The following is a 13,571-nucleotide window of genomic DNA, read 5'->3' as shown; positions in this document are numbered from 1 at the left end:
AAACTTGACTGTTGTAGGATCTAAATGGGTAGAAAAGTATCAAAAACTGACTGTCGAGTAACAAGAAATCGCCAATAATAAATGTTAGAACTGAAAATATTAATGTGTTCACTTTTAGATTGCAATAACTATTTGAAATGTGTGTTTTGTTCAAATGTCAATCTAGATAAAATATTATGAAAGGCATTTTTCCATGTTTTAATTATTTTACATGTTTCATTGATTGGTAACTGTCTCATTGATTGGTTACTGTCTCATTGATATATCCCTCTTTATCCATAAATTCGCCCAATTTATTTTTGCAGGAAGATATCCAATTTTTTTCTGTTGTTTATTTTACCCGGCTTTATACTACAAAACACTGATGTTGTGCTATTTTGAATGTTAAAACTATGTTAATTATCTCCCCTTTTTAGAGTTTGAACATTTGAATTCAAACAAATTTCACCAATAAATGATATTTTTATATTTCCCATATAATATAAACTTATCTTTATAAACAAATTGACTGTTGTAAGATCTAAATGGTTGAAAATTATCAAAAACTGACTGTTGGAGTATCACAAAATCACCAATAATAAATGTTGGAGCTGAAAGTATAAATATTTTTACTTTTAGGTTGAAATAACTATTTTAAATGCGTCTTTCCTTCAAATGTTGATTGATATAAAATACTCAAAAAGCTCTTTGCCATGGTTTTTTAATGCATATTCCATTGATAAAGTACTGTCTCATTGACATATACCTCATATTATGTTTTCATAATATAAGACAATAGGACTACATGGCTCCTGGGGCTATCATACTTGGGACTGCAAGTATGAGGATAGTAATGCCTTTTACTGTGATGCGTCAAACGGTCATTTTCAGCTACCGTTAGCGTCAAATTTGTTAAAATTTTACCGTGATTCCTAAAGATATCCTACTCGTGATTCGTCAGAGGTATAAAATAATTATGGTCACTGTTATTTTTGGAAAAACAAATAACATGATTCGTCAAAATCAGTCAATTTCTTTATCGTCTAAATGAAAGTGTACATTGTATTGTTATACACCAAAGATTACCATTAACATTATTTGGTAAGAATTTTTACCATTATTCGTCTTGAAGGTATCCCCATTACGTGCCTCTAGTATAATAGTCCCAGATGGCCCCTTATCATAAGATGGATTTCAAGGGGGCATTAGGGTGCCCCCCTCCCCCTCTTCCCCCCTTTCCTCTCATTTTGAGCAACATTTGTGGTTTATCTGTTAATCGTAGTCTTTACCTGTTCCACTCCAAATGTCTTTTTAGTGGCACCTTGTACGTTGCTTAGTCTTTGGTTTTCTATGTTGTGTCATATGTACTATTATTTGTCCATTTGTCTTTTTATTTTTGGCCATGGCGTTGTCAGTTTGTTTTCGATCTATGAGTTTGACTGTCCCTCTGGTGTCTTTCGTCCCTCTTTTGTACCCGTTTCCAAATATATGACCCACATTTGAACACCTATCATATTAATTTCAGATTAAGGGATTTTATAACAAATTCATAGCAGCAGTATACACTAATAATAACATTAACGGTCAAACGATAATAAGACTATAGTTGCAAGGGAGATAATTACTGTTCTTTTTTTACCAAAAACGTGTTTTGGAGATAGTTAGACGTTTTAACCCCCCAAAAAATCAGATAATTTTTCTTTTATTATGTTTATACGTATGAATTTATATGGTAAATGCAGGTTTCGACAGTAGAAAAATAAATTTACCGAAGTTGATCAATAACGTTACCTTCGTTTCATTTCGCCACTAAATAAATCTGAAAAATTAACCCTTTTAAAATATTATGAGTCTTATAAAACGTATTTAAATTTGTAATATATCGCTTAAAGATATTTATCAAATTATATTTTTAACAAATTATTACTGGCCTACCTCAGTATCGATCGCCGAAAAAATATCACCTGTTGCAGGTAATGCACGTGGTATAGAAATTGGTTCAAGGCCAATATTTTCATAGAGTTATCGTTCTTGAAGAACGATTTCTTGTACCTCCTTTTGTCTCCTGACGATGCTAACTATTGTGCCCCAAAATGCACAATTACACAAATACACAGATTGTACATGAAATCCTACATGTACTTTTAATTATTATTTACTAGTTTAATGATAACAAAAACTAATCAGATATTTTATATTAATATTTAATGGTTTTAAATATTAACATATATAAGTTTTAATATATTTTATAGTTTTTAATTAGTTAATCAATTTAGCTGTATTATCCGTCAGTCAATCAATCACTCATCTCAAATACACTAGAATTATTAAATAAATGATAATTAAATATATGTTAGTAATCATAACTACCTCAATGAAGAATATGGTGACAAAGTAAAACAGTAGCTGAGTATAAAGACTCAAATGGATATCAGAATATAAATGATTTTGTATAACTCAAAATGTCTGCCTTCATGCTGAATATACAAATAAAAGGAATACTTTCAAAGAACAAAGATTTCCCTCTACATATATACATGCGATTTAAATGACCAATGAGAATGATCAAAGTGACCTCAACTGACCATCAGTACAACGAATAGACATTTAAAGGTTCACATACTAGAACTCAGGTCATCACCTAAATTAGTATATAAAGATAAACAAAACAGCATGCTTCATTCTTTTATTATTGAAATAAGATTCTATTCTGTAATTAAGTAAACAGATCCAATAAATGTGTTCCAATGAATATTTTATTATCAAAACAGTAATTTCATATAGATCAAAGTACAATCCTGAAAGTTAAAATTATATACATACAAACCATTGAAATTTCACCCTTCCACACATGCATGAATTATTTGACACTGGACGTAAAGAAAACAGTAATCAATCACTCTACTTACTTTTTTAGCGTAGTGTTTTTTTTTTATGAAAGAGCTTGGTCACACTTTGTATTTGTAAAGCAAAATATTGCCTTATATTTATAGGATAATAGTATTTATTATACTTCATGTCAAAATGCCAGATTTTGATTGGTTAATAGAGGCAGACAATTTACTCTATCCTATGACAAATACTCTATTACCCTTCACGGAGACGTTTGCCTAAGTGTGCGCTTTAACAAATACGGATTATTGTTATGTATAAGACGACATAGTTTATTGCTTTGAATTTGAAATTTAAAAGACAGAACATTAAGTATAATAAATTAAATAACACATATCTTAGAGGGTGATAGAGCAGATTGTTACCCCTCAAAAAGACATTGTCAACCTTGGCTTCGCCTCAGTTGACAATGTTTTCTCGGGTTCTCTGCTCTATCACCCTCTCAACTATGTGTTATTTATATATTTTTACATACATGTACCAGTTTTGAAGTGCTGTCTTTTCCATTATTTTGTACGAAGTAGATTTTCAATTACAGCTTGTGTCGGACTATTGGGGCGTCGGACCAATGGGGTGTCGGACTAATGGGGTGTCGGAATAGCGGGGCGACCCCTCCACCCTTAATACACTGCTGGGTACCTTGAACAGACTCGACACCCCCTGCAGACCAATTCTGTGTAACGCCACATTAAAGTCCGCCGTTAATGATTTTGTACTGCAATTTTTGTCTCGCCTGCGACGAAAGTCTCAGTATGCGAGACATATATAGGTATTACTATCCGGCGGCAGCATAAACTATTTGTATAAAGCTTATATAATATTTCGGAAGGTAGAAGATCTGGATGCTTCATACCTTATGTTACTCTGACCAAGACCTCATTTTCATACAACATTGATAATGTTAAGTTTATGTGATACTTGTAGTTAAACCTTCCTGTTACAGACTTTCAAAATATATCCAATGATAAGTAAAACAGGCGAGACATTTCCGCGTGTGCACTCTTGTACTTAAATGAATTGTGAAGTAATTGCAGGTCTCCCCATTTATGCAAGGTATAACAAATTGACAAATATTTAGATGACCTTTAGTCCAAAGGAAAGTTTCACAGAAAAAAAATGAAACAAATTGACAAATAATTAAATAACTATTTGTCCAAAGGAAGGTGTCACAGGAAATAAAATTAAAATAGCCTTTCAACATGTTCAACACATCATAATTATTTGCCCTATGACCATTTGATATTTTTGGGAGCCAAAAATTTTTGCAGATTGCCTAATGACTTTTCATATTTATCTGTTGCTATATGCATGCTTATTTTATTCAGTGGATACAGTATTCATTTTCAAAATCCTAATCCCCCAAAATCAAATGGTAATCCCCTTCCCTTTCAAATTTATACCTACATAAAATACCTCTGTACCTTTGTCTTTGGGTCAAATCCTCTTGCCCCCTGGTTTTGTTGCTAAAGCTCATACAGTACTACCTGTGACATTATCTTATTAATGGTGGCCATAAAAAATATGGTCACCATGATGGCCCTAAATGTCCATCATTATACCCCCTGCTGCTTAATTAATACACAAAGTATTAATCAAAAACTTGTCAAGGATAAAGAGAAATCATGACTGCATTGAAGTGTTAAAATTACATAACCATGATAACTTACAGGTAAAGTGTCTCAGGGAAAATATATGACTTTTTGTGTTTGTCAAATTTAATAGCTGTGGTTATGACAAGAAAATTCTAAAATAAAATAAAATAATAAAACTAGTTGACCATAGAGCTTCCTAACTTTTTTTTGTAAAAATTTTCTCATGACTGTTTGCAAATGTTTGTTTTGATGTTATAACTTTTAAATAATTCTATCAATTTAAGTTATTTTTTACATGTATTTTTTGGCAAGTGAATAATAAATGAATATCATCTTCTGATATAATGCAAATTTTCACAACGCCTCCCTTTTTCCATTGAAAAAGTGCTTCTCAAATTAATTTTCTAAAATCAAAATTGTTTATACTTACTGCATTTAACATTGTTTAACAAATGTTTAAGATTATCGTTAGGACTTATTCTAAATAAAATTTAGGCAATTCATTATTTCTCTATTGAATAAATACATGTATATTCATTATATTCATGATATTCATTACAGAAAAATTTGCTAATTTTTTTATTGTCATATAAACATATTACAATTTAAGGCGAAGTGTACGTAATTAACTACTCCACAGAATTTTTTTAAATTTTACATGTGGATTTTGCTTGTAAAAATACATCACACAATAAAATAAAAAAAGGGGGTAACCGTTTTCGTTTTTCAGATACAAGCTGTTGAAATTAACAGCATGATAAGCCAAAAATACAAAGGATATATAGGGAAAATCATAAAAATCGGCAGATATTTTTACTTTATCAAGATTTTCTAATTCGTTGCTCCACAGAATTTTTTTAAAAATCGATATGCGATTCAAAAATGAACGACGAACCCATTGGTGCAAAGAAAGTCCTTAGCAACCGTGCTAGTTTTCAAGCTATATCCTGTGGAAGTTTGATTTCTAGCGGAAAGAATAAAAACAATCGGCGACGTTATTGATGTCCTCTGTAACGTCATCACAATTTCTACTCTATAACGCTATTATACCGTACAGTGTCGTAACAAAATCGTGAGTGTGTATAACCCATTTTCCTAATTATTGCAAATGCTCAAGCGTTAATTTCTGTGTCATTTGGACTCTTGTGGAGAGTTGTCTTATTGGTAATCATGCCACATGTTCTTTTTTTATATTGTAATGTTCTAATAATTATGAATCAAATATCAAGTTTAAAATTGTCCCAGTAAACACAGCGTTGACAGAATGATTCTATACGTATTTAAATAATCGGTTATAATATTGGGATCGCGTATACACGTCTTTTTTTAAATCTTATTTCTGCATGTTTGTATTTTAAAAAATTGAATATAATTTGCTGCATCTTTTCATCCTCACCATTTCCGGCGCTATTCGAGGGATTGCGCACAAAGCCCATTTTTTGTCAGGTTCACACGCGTGCACGTGACACAACTCTGCAATTTTATTTAAATAAATTCCTGTCTCGATCGCTTTCCCTTTTCTTTAACTACACGACAAAGCATGATTTAATGTTTGCTGGAGATTTTAAGTAAAAAAGGAAATAATTTTTTGTTCCATAATTTGTTTAATATCCACATGCACGACTCCCAAAAAATAAGAAAACTACATCTGCATATTATCTTGAGAATTTTTATGACTGTAATAAGGTCAAAAGAAGAACCCGCATATGAATTTTAGCAAAGTAAAACAGATCGGAGTTTTAACTTCACGTAGCACAGATCATTCCCAGTGTTAGCCTTAGCATTGCGTATATTGTGTATAATGCTATAGCATTGTGTATTGTGTAATGCTAAAGCTTTGTGCATAGTGATATGCTATAAATTAATGTACTGGTGTAATGCTATAAGAATGTACCAAGAGCGATGCTATACGAGTTTACCTAGTATAGTGCCATACAAATTGTTCCTGTATATAATGCAAATGAATTGCAGTTTTGTTAATATGATATGAACATAAGGAGCTGTGGTATGATTGCAAATGAGACAACTATCTGCCACGTTTAAGGTAGATCGGGTGTCTTTTTCTGAGCGTCCGTTCTGATCATGTTAATTGCAAAAACTTTTTTGTTTTAAAAATATTTTACCAAGTATCATCTAATATACAACAAAATACCTAAAACTTGAAGTTTAAAGATTGAACTATCAAGAAATTAAGTGTCGTAAAGTATATTTAAAATTTTTGGGGATTTTTTCAAGAAAATAAGGCCCGTGACCCCTTATTTTTATTTGATATTTCGGAGTTATTAATGAAAAGCAATTCTCTCATCGAATTTTAGCCAATTTTATCGTTTAATGTTTCCGCAATAAGGAAAACTTAAGTTTCCCCTATATCAACAATATAAAATAACCCAAATTTCGTTAATTTCAATGTGTTATTACGAAAAAACAAGGTCCGTGATCCCCAGTTTTTATATTGAAATTAAAAATTAGACTGACACAGAAGTCTTACAGAAGTTTAAGAAAAATCTATCGTCCAACATTTAGACACCCCAGCTACCTTAAAGGATGTGGATGTAAGCAATTGTTATAGGCAATCATGCGGCCTTCAACAATGAGAAAATCCATACCGTATATAGTCGCCGGGTTATAAAAAGCCCCGACATTGTAGAACTATTATTCTTCACCCCTACCCCTTCTTCCCCTACCTTATACTACTGCTGAATGATACACAAAAGCACAACAAAAGAGAACAAATTTCGCTATCCCTTCGAAATCGGAATTTGATTAAGAAAAAATAAAACGTTCTATTTTTATCATACATGTGTAGTTTCAGTTTCAACCATGGTTCTAAATTTAGATTTTACTTTCCCCAAAAATTGCGGACGGAATAGAAGACACCTGTTTATTTTCTGCACCTTGAAAACTGAGATTTGGATGACATAGATTTTACATATTCTGAGATAAATGTAATAGTGAACAATTCTTAGTTTCTGAGTGTGTAATGTTTTGTGGACGGAATCTGATGGGGTTTTTTTTTGCTGTTGGCTTTTTCTTCGGCTTATAAATGTTGTACTAGTGGTCGATTACCCCTTAGTATCTTTTATACTTTTTACATAAATAATAAAATATAAAACATCATAAAATTTTCAATTGCATAAAAACGGACATGCCAACGTCTTTCTTGTTCAAGACACAAATTCACATGCAATATAATTATTCGTTACCTACAATTTTACGCTACAGGATCTACAGTACACTGTGCATTTCATTCAAAACTATGGTTTTTCAATAACTATTGTGGGGTCAATTCTGGTTTGATTTTAATGAATTTGATACGAATAGAAGCAGAATTGTCACTGGTTTATTTTTTATTTGGTTATAATTTTGTTGTTTAAGCGTTTTTACCTTCTGTTGAAATAAACACGAGTCGTATTGTGTACCTGCTCCTGCGTGTCTAAAACAAAAACAGTGGTAATAGAGTCAGACTAACTCACAATAGGATACTCAGATTTCTGATTGGAGTCATTCTAATTATTTCTTTGAAGTTTTGAGATAGCACATGAATACTTGTTTGAATTCATGATAGACCGCACGAAGTCATTTCTCTTTCATGTGCCCATTTTTCCTTTCTTGGAGTAGGGGAGATAACCCGCGTAACTAACGACGCACGTTTTTTATCCTGAATTCCGCTAGAGGCGTGCAATTACGTACACTTCGCCTTAATCAAGTTTCTGACAAAAACAAACCACCAAAACAAACATTATAATGCAAAGAAATAACAATTCTATAAGAAATCAAAACACATGGAAAAAGGTTATATTAGGTTTCTGCCCTCAGTTCTATTGACTTTCGTTTATAAAGGAGCCAATATTTTAATTTTGTTCCATGTTATAGAGGTTTAGCATTTCTTTTACTTTTTGTTCTTGGTTAAGATTTTATTCATAAGATTCAAGATTTTATTCATAAACTGGTCAGAGACATTATTATGAAAAGGTAAACAATTTTCAAATAGATTATCTCTAAGTTGTTGTTATGTTAATTTTACAAACAATTCTATCCTTTATAGGAGTTTTTATTCACCATTTTCTATTTCTAAATTATGACCACTAATTCTTTACTTAGTGAAGCATTTGAGTTTACTGTTTTCATCATAAGTTTTTATTTTATTTTCAAAAATATTCTTATTTTTTTTCTTAAAATTCGTTTTTAATCAAGGGCTTTAAAGAATTTAATTCATTCAAGTCCCTGCAATTATTAACTTTATCTAAAAGGCCTGAGTTGAGTGAAATATTCTTTGCAAATGTATACCAAGAATATGTATCATGCATATGCCAGTCCTGCAGTTTCGACAATATAATACACAGAACAAAAAGTGATTTAATTAATAGACCATAAAAATGTCACAATCTATATAGAAGTGTACTTTATTTTTTCTGGAGACAAAATTTGCTTGTTAACTGACAAAGTTAGCCAAACTGAAGATAACATATTTGATAAGTTTACAATTGTTTCAAAAAGCAAGACAATTTATTCTTTAAATAATCTCTTTGTTAGTCTCTTTAGTGATTTTTGATGCAAAACTCGTTTTGAGATTTGAAAATATCAAAGATAAACAAAAATAGTTTATTCCTATACCATATAATGATATTTGTAGTTTTCCAGAATATTAATCATGATAATAGATTGTACAACTTTGTTAACAAAATTTATTATAAAAGGGTTGATATTCATGATATTGATAATTTAAATTTGTGAATAAACTGGCTTGTTAAATTACTTGCTTCATGGTTCCTTCAAACATATCATTTGCATGATTATAAGTAATAATTAATAATAATTCATTTAATAATGCAAACGAACAATAGAATACCATGTACCATGATAATAGATTGTACAACTTTGTTAACAAAATTTAATATAAAAGGGTTGATATTCATGATATTGATAATTTAAATTTGTGAATAAACTGGCTTGTTAAATTACTTGCTTCATGGTTCCTTCAAACATATCATTTGCATGATTATAAGTAATAATTAATAATAATTCATTTAATAATGCAAACGAACAATAGAATACCATGTACATCTAACTTTTTTTTTACTGAAAAAATGATTATTTAAAGGATTCTCCCTTTTGTTTTCAAATGCTAGTCAATAACTTATATTTGAATTTTTGTCATTTCTACTCAAGATTCTTTCCAAGAAGAAATTAAAAGAATAAGAAGCAAAAAAACAAATAAAATTATAATAACATAAAAAAATAAAAGCATTAGAAAAAAAGGAAAATATGTAAATTTAAAGACAGAAAAATCAACAAATGATATGAATTAACAAAGACTAATACAAACATTCTATTCTACATTTTCAAGAAAAGGTAAAATGTCAATTTGAGAAGAAACATGAGTTACCTGTACAGGTAAATTTTAATGAAACAATCAAGCTGAAAACTTCAACCCTGATTGATTTCAACAGGTAACATAATTAGATAAAACATCAACCTATGTTTTATGACCCCAAAAAAGGGCCAACATCTCAAGATTGAATACCCCAATAAATGACCACCATTTGATGGTGACCATACAAGAGGGTGGACATAACTAAGAGGAAGTCACAGGTTGTACTGTACATGACATACAGTGTATATTAAGTTTACCTTCTATCATGTCTACTAAAAGACAGACCCCTCAACTGGGAAATGTCGTACTAAAGTGAGAATTTCTCTTCACAATCGATAGAGATTTTTGTTTGGGTGGTCAAACCTTTTGAAACTGTTTTAAGCAGGGTCATTATGTAGTTGATAAAGTAAAGGGGTGGGTGGGGGGTGAGGGCCAAAAAACCTTTTTAACGTGAAAAGTTTGAACCGCCCCCCACAGCTGATAAATAATGAATGTTCTCTAACTTTAGCTTCTACAGACCCCTCATCTGAGAAATGTCCTACTTTAGTGAGAATTTCTCCTCACGTAAGGTTCTCATTATTTAAATCCCTTTTAAAACATATGTAAAAGCATTCGCTGTCACCGGGTTATTCCACTGGTCCACTGAGACCCGGCCCATTTCACTGACGGCTAGAAATGTTTGCATACATACTAATTCTTACCTTTTCTTTGATGCGAAATATCCAAAAGAAATGATAAAATGTCCTGCTGAGATACGATGACCCAACAGAAATAGAGAACTCCATTAAATTTCACGGAGCTGAATTTCCGGATTATATAAATCGAACGTTCTGGATAATTTCTCAGGTGTCCCACACAGCACAATTAGTGTCAAAGGTGTAAAGTTAAGAATTTTGCAACAAAAACATCAGTTCATCGATACATGCCTACTTTAATATGAATATGTGTTTCGTGTCAACCCCTAGAACAAATTCAGTTTTCAAATAAAACACATCCGCCTGCCATGAGCCAGTAAATATTCTTTTTTGTTAGAAAAAAAAGAGAAAAACCCATACCTTATAGTCGGTTGTAAAAGGGCCCAATATGTTTATATTGGAATACAGTTTATATTGATAAGATCTATTCAAAAACCTTTCAAGACATCATAGTTATTTGCATTTGTTCTGATGATTGATAGTGGTATTAAGGACTGGAATGAGATCAAACATATATATAGTTCTGTTCAACAGTTTTATGGTAAATCAGTTGTAGTAGGTTGTTTGAAGTTTGCAGCATATTTAACTTTGTACATCTTTTTCAGATCTGCAATCTATATTAAAATCAGGAGATGTGGTACGATTGCCAATGGGACAACTATATATCCACAGAAGTACAAATGACAAAGCAATGATAGGCAACCATACAGCCTTCAAAAATGAGGAAAACCCTTGTCGGCTGTAAAAAGTCCCGACATGAAAAGTATATTCGGAACAACGATTCTAAAGGATGGATCCACTTATTTTCAATAAATAATAAAGATGTATATTCCAAATTGTGTACAAACCCGACATCAAATGTTGATACTGTTCTACTTGAATGCGTGTAGTGGTAGGAGATCAAATTAGAAGACAGTCAGTTAATTACAATGCAGAAACAAATTAATTGTCGCAATGGTGATACGTTCCAATTGAAGTCTTTACCGCGTAAATGTCATGTGTTAAACGGGATATACCATAATTTTTCAGGGCTATACTGTCCTTCATATTTAGGTAATTTTGACACAGTAAAATAGAATAATGAAAATGTCAAATATATATAATGTTTCTGTATTAAGGAAGTTAATCAGGAAATTGAGTTGTTTTCGCAAAAAAAACACTAGAATCCATAATATTTATTTCAATTGTATCATATCATTTTGTGATGATTTATCTAAATAAATATTGTTTAAACTAAAAAAACACTAAGTAACACACATTAACTCGACTATGAATATAAACAACTCCTAAAAGAAGGACGAAACATACCAGAGGGACAGTCAAACTCATATATCGAAAACAAACTGACAACGCCATGGCCAAAAATAAAAAGACAAACAGACAAATAATAGTACAGATGACACAACATAGAAAACCAAAGACTAAGCAACACGAACCCCACCAAAAACTGAGGGTGATCTCAGGTGCTCCGGAAAGGTAAGCAGATCCTGCTCCACATGTGGCACCCGTCGTGTTATATAATGGTATATGGAATGGTCCATAACGATTTTGATAAAGGTGAAAGACGTAGAATTCGCGACATTTACACTGATTCCGTTGATTCTGCCAGTTGAATGGACTGGAATGAGATTAAATATATATACATAAAGGTCTATTCAACAGATGTAGCGTTAATCAGTTGTAGCTGTTGGTTGAAATATGATGGGAAATGCTGTACATCTACTTCAGTTCTTACTAGACTACAGGCACTTGTCTCAGAAAAAAAAATTCCTATACCTTAATATAACAATATTAAGGTATAGGAATATTTTTTCTGAGACAAGTCCCTGTGGACTAGACTATAAACTTAATGTGTACAAACCTGACGTCAAATTATGTACTGTAGAAGAAGAAACAAATCATATCACATTAAATCCAAAAACAGTTTATATCACATTACAATAATCCATTATCAAATATTAACGTCCATTGAATTACGATGTCAATGGTCATTGGAAGAAGTTCCCGCGCAAATGTCATGTGTTAAACGGGATCGACCAAAAAGAATTTTAGGTCTATGTTGTCGTTCACAGAGGGTGGTAAAGGGTTATTTTCGTGCAACGTGTTTTGTCATTTTTATTTCACGCAGCCGTGAAAAAGGTTCGTTATTCACCGTGTTTCGTGAAAACGGTAAAAAGATCAACATGCAAGAAATTTTTAATTGTTCGTTCGTCGTGAAATGGCAATTTTATTTCGCGTTTTTCCGTGCAGATACCCCCCCCCCCCCCCCCCCCCCCTTTACGCCCCTCTTCACATTCCGATCAATTTACACAGTTTATATTGGTTTTGAATTAAGTTACTTTATCAGAAAAATGATTTATTACTCGCAGACAACGCTAAATGATATACATTATGTCGACACTGAATATAAAAACCCCTAAAACATAATGTTATATGGAATCGTCCGAAACAGGTTTTTCTAATATTGATAAAGGTGAAATACGTAGAATCAGAATTGTGCACAAAGAAATAAGATCGGAGATAAAGCCCTATGAAAAGTGAAAAAAAAACTATATTGAATCATTGTTTATTAAATTTGCTTGCATAAGAACCTTGAAGTTGAAACTACGAACGATAACGTGTATCCTGTCAACCCCTAAAAAAAATAATACTGTCTTCTTGACTACTTCCGCGCGCCACTAACTGAATGTTTAATATATTAATGTTATAGAGTATGTTAACAAGTGAATAATATTGGAATCAAAGAATCAAAGTGCAAACAAAATAAATATTGCACAAGAAATTTTTGGTTGATCACAACACACACACACACAAAACTTAATTTAAAAACTAACTTCTCATTGCTTCATATTTTCCTGGATAATCATGGAAGTTGCATGTTGAGTGCAACTTTCAATACAATTGAGCGATTGTTGGTTGCTTAACGTTTAGTGGCAAATATTTCATGCATGTTCAGAACGAGTCCATTCAATACAAAACCATACTGATATCTTCCTGAAAACCTGCTGACTGCAATAATTTAACATACATCCTGTATTG

This window comes from Mytilus californianus, unplaced genomic scaffold (assembly GCF_021869535.1).
Source record: "Mytilus californianus isolate M0D057914Y unplaced genomic scaffold, xbMytCali1.0.p SCAF_8, whole genome shotgun sequence".
NCBI classification, from domain to species: domain Eukaryota; kingdom Metazoa; phylum Mollusca; class Bivalvia; order Mytilida; family Mytilidae; genus Mytilus; species Mytilus californianus.
Note: the sequence above shows the minus strand (reverse complement) of the source record.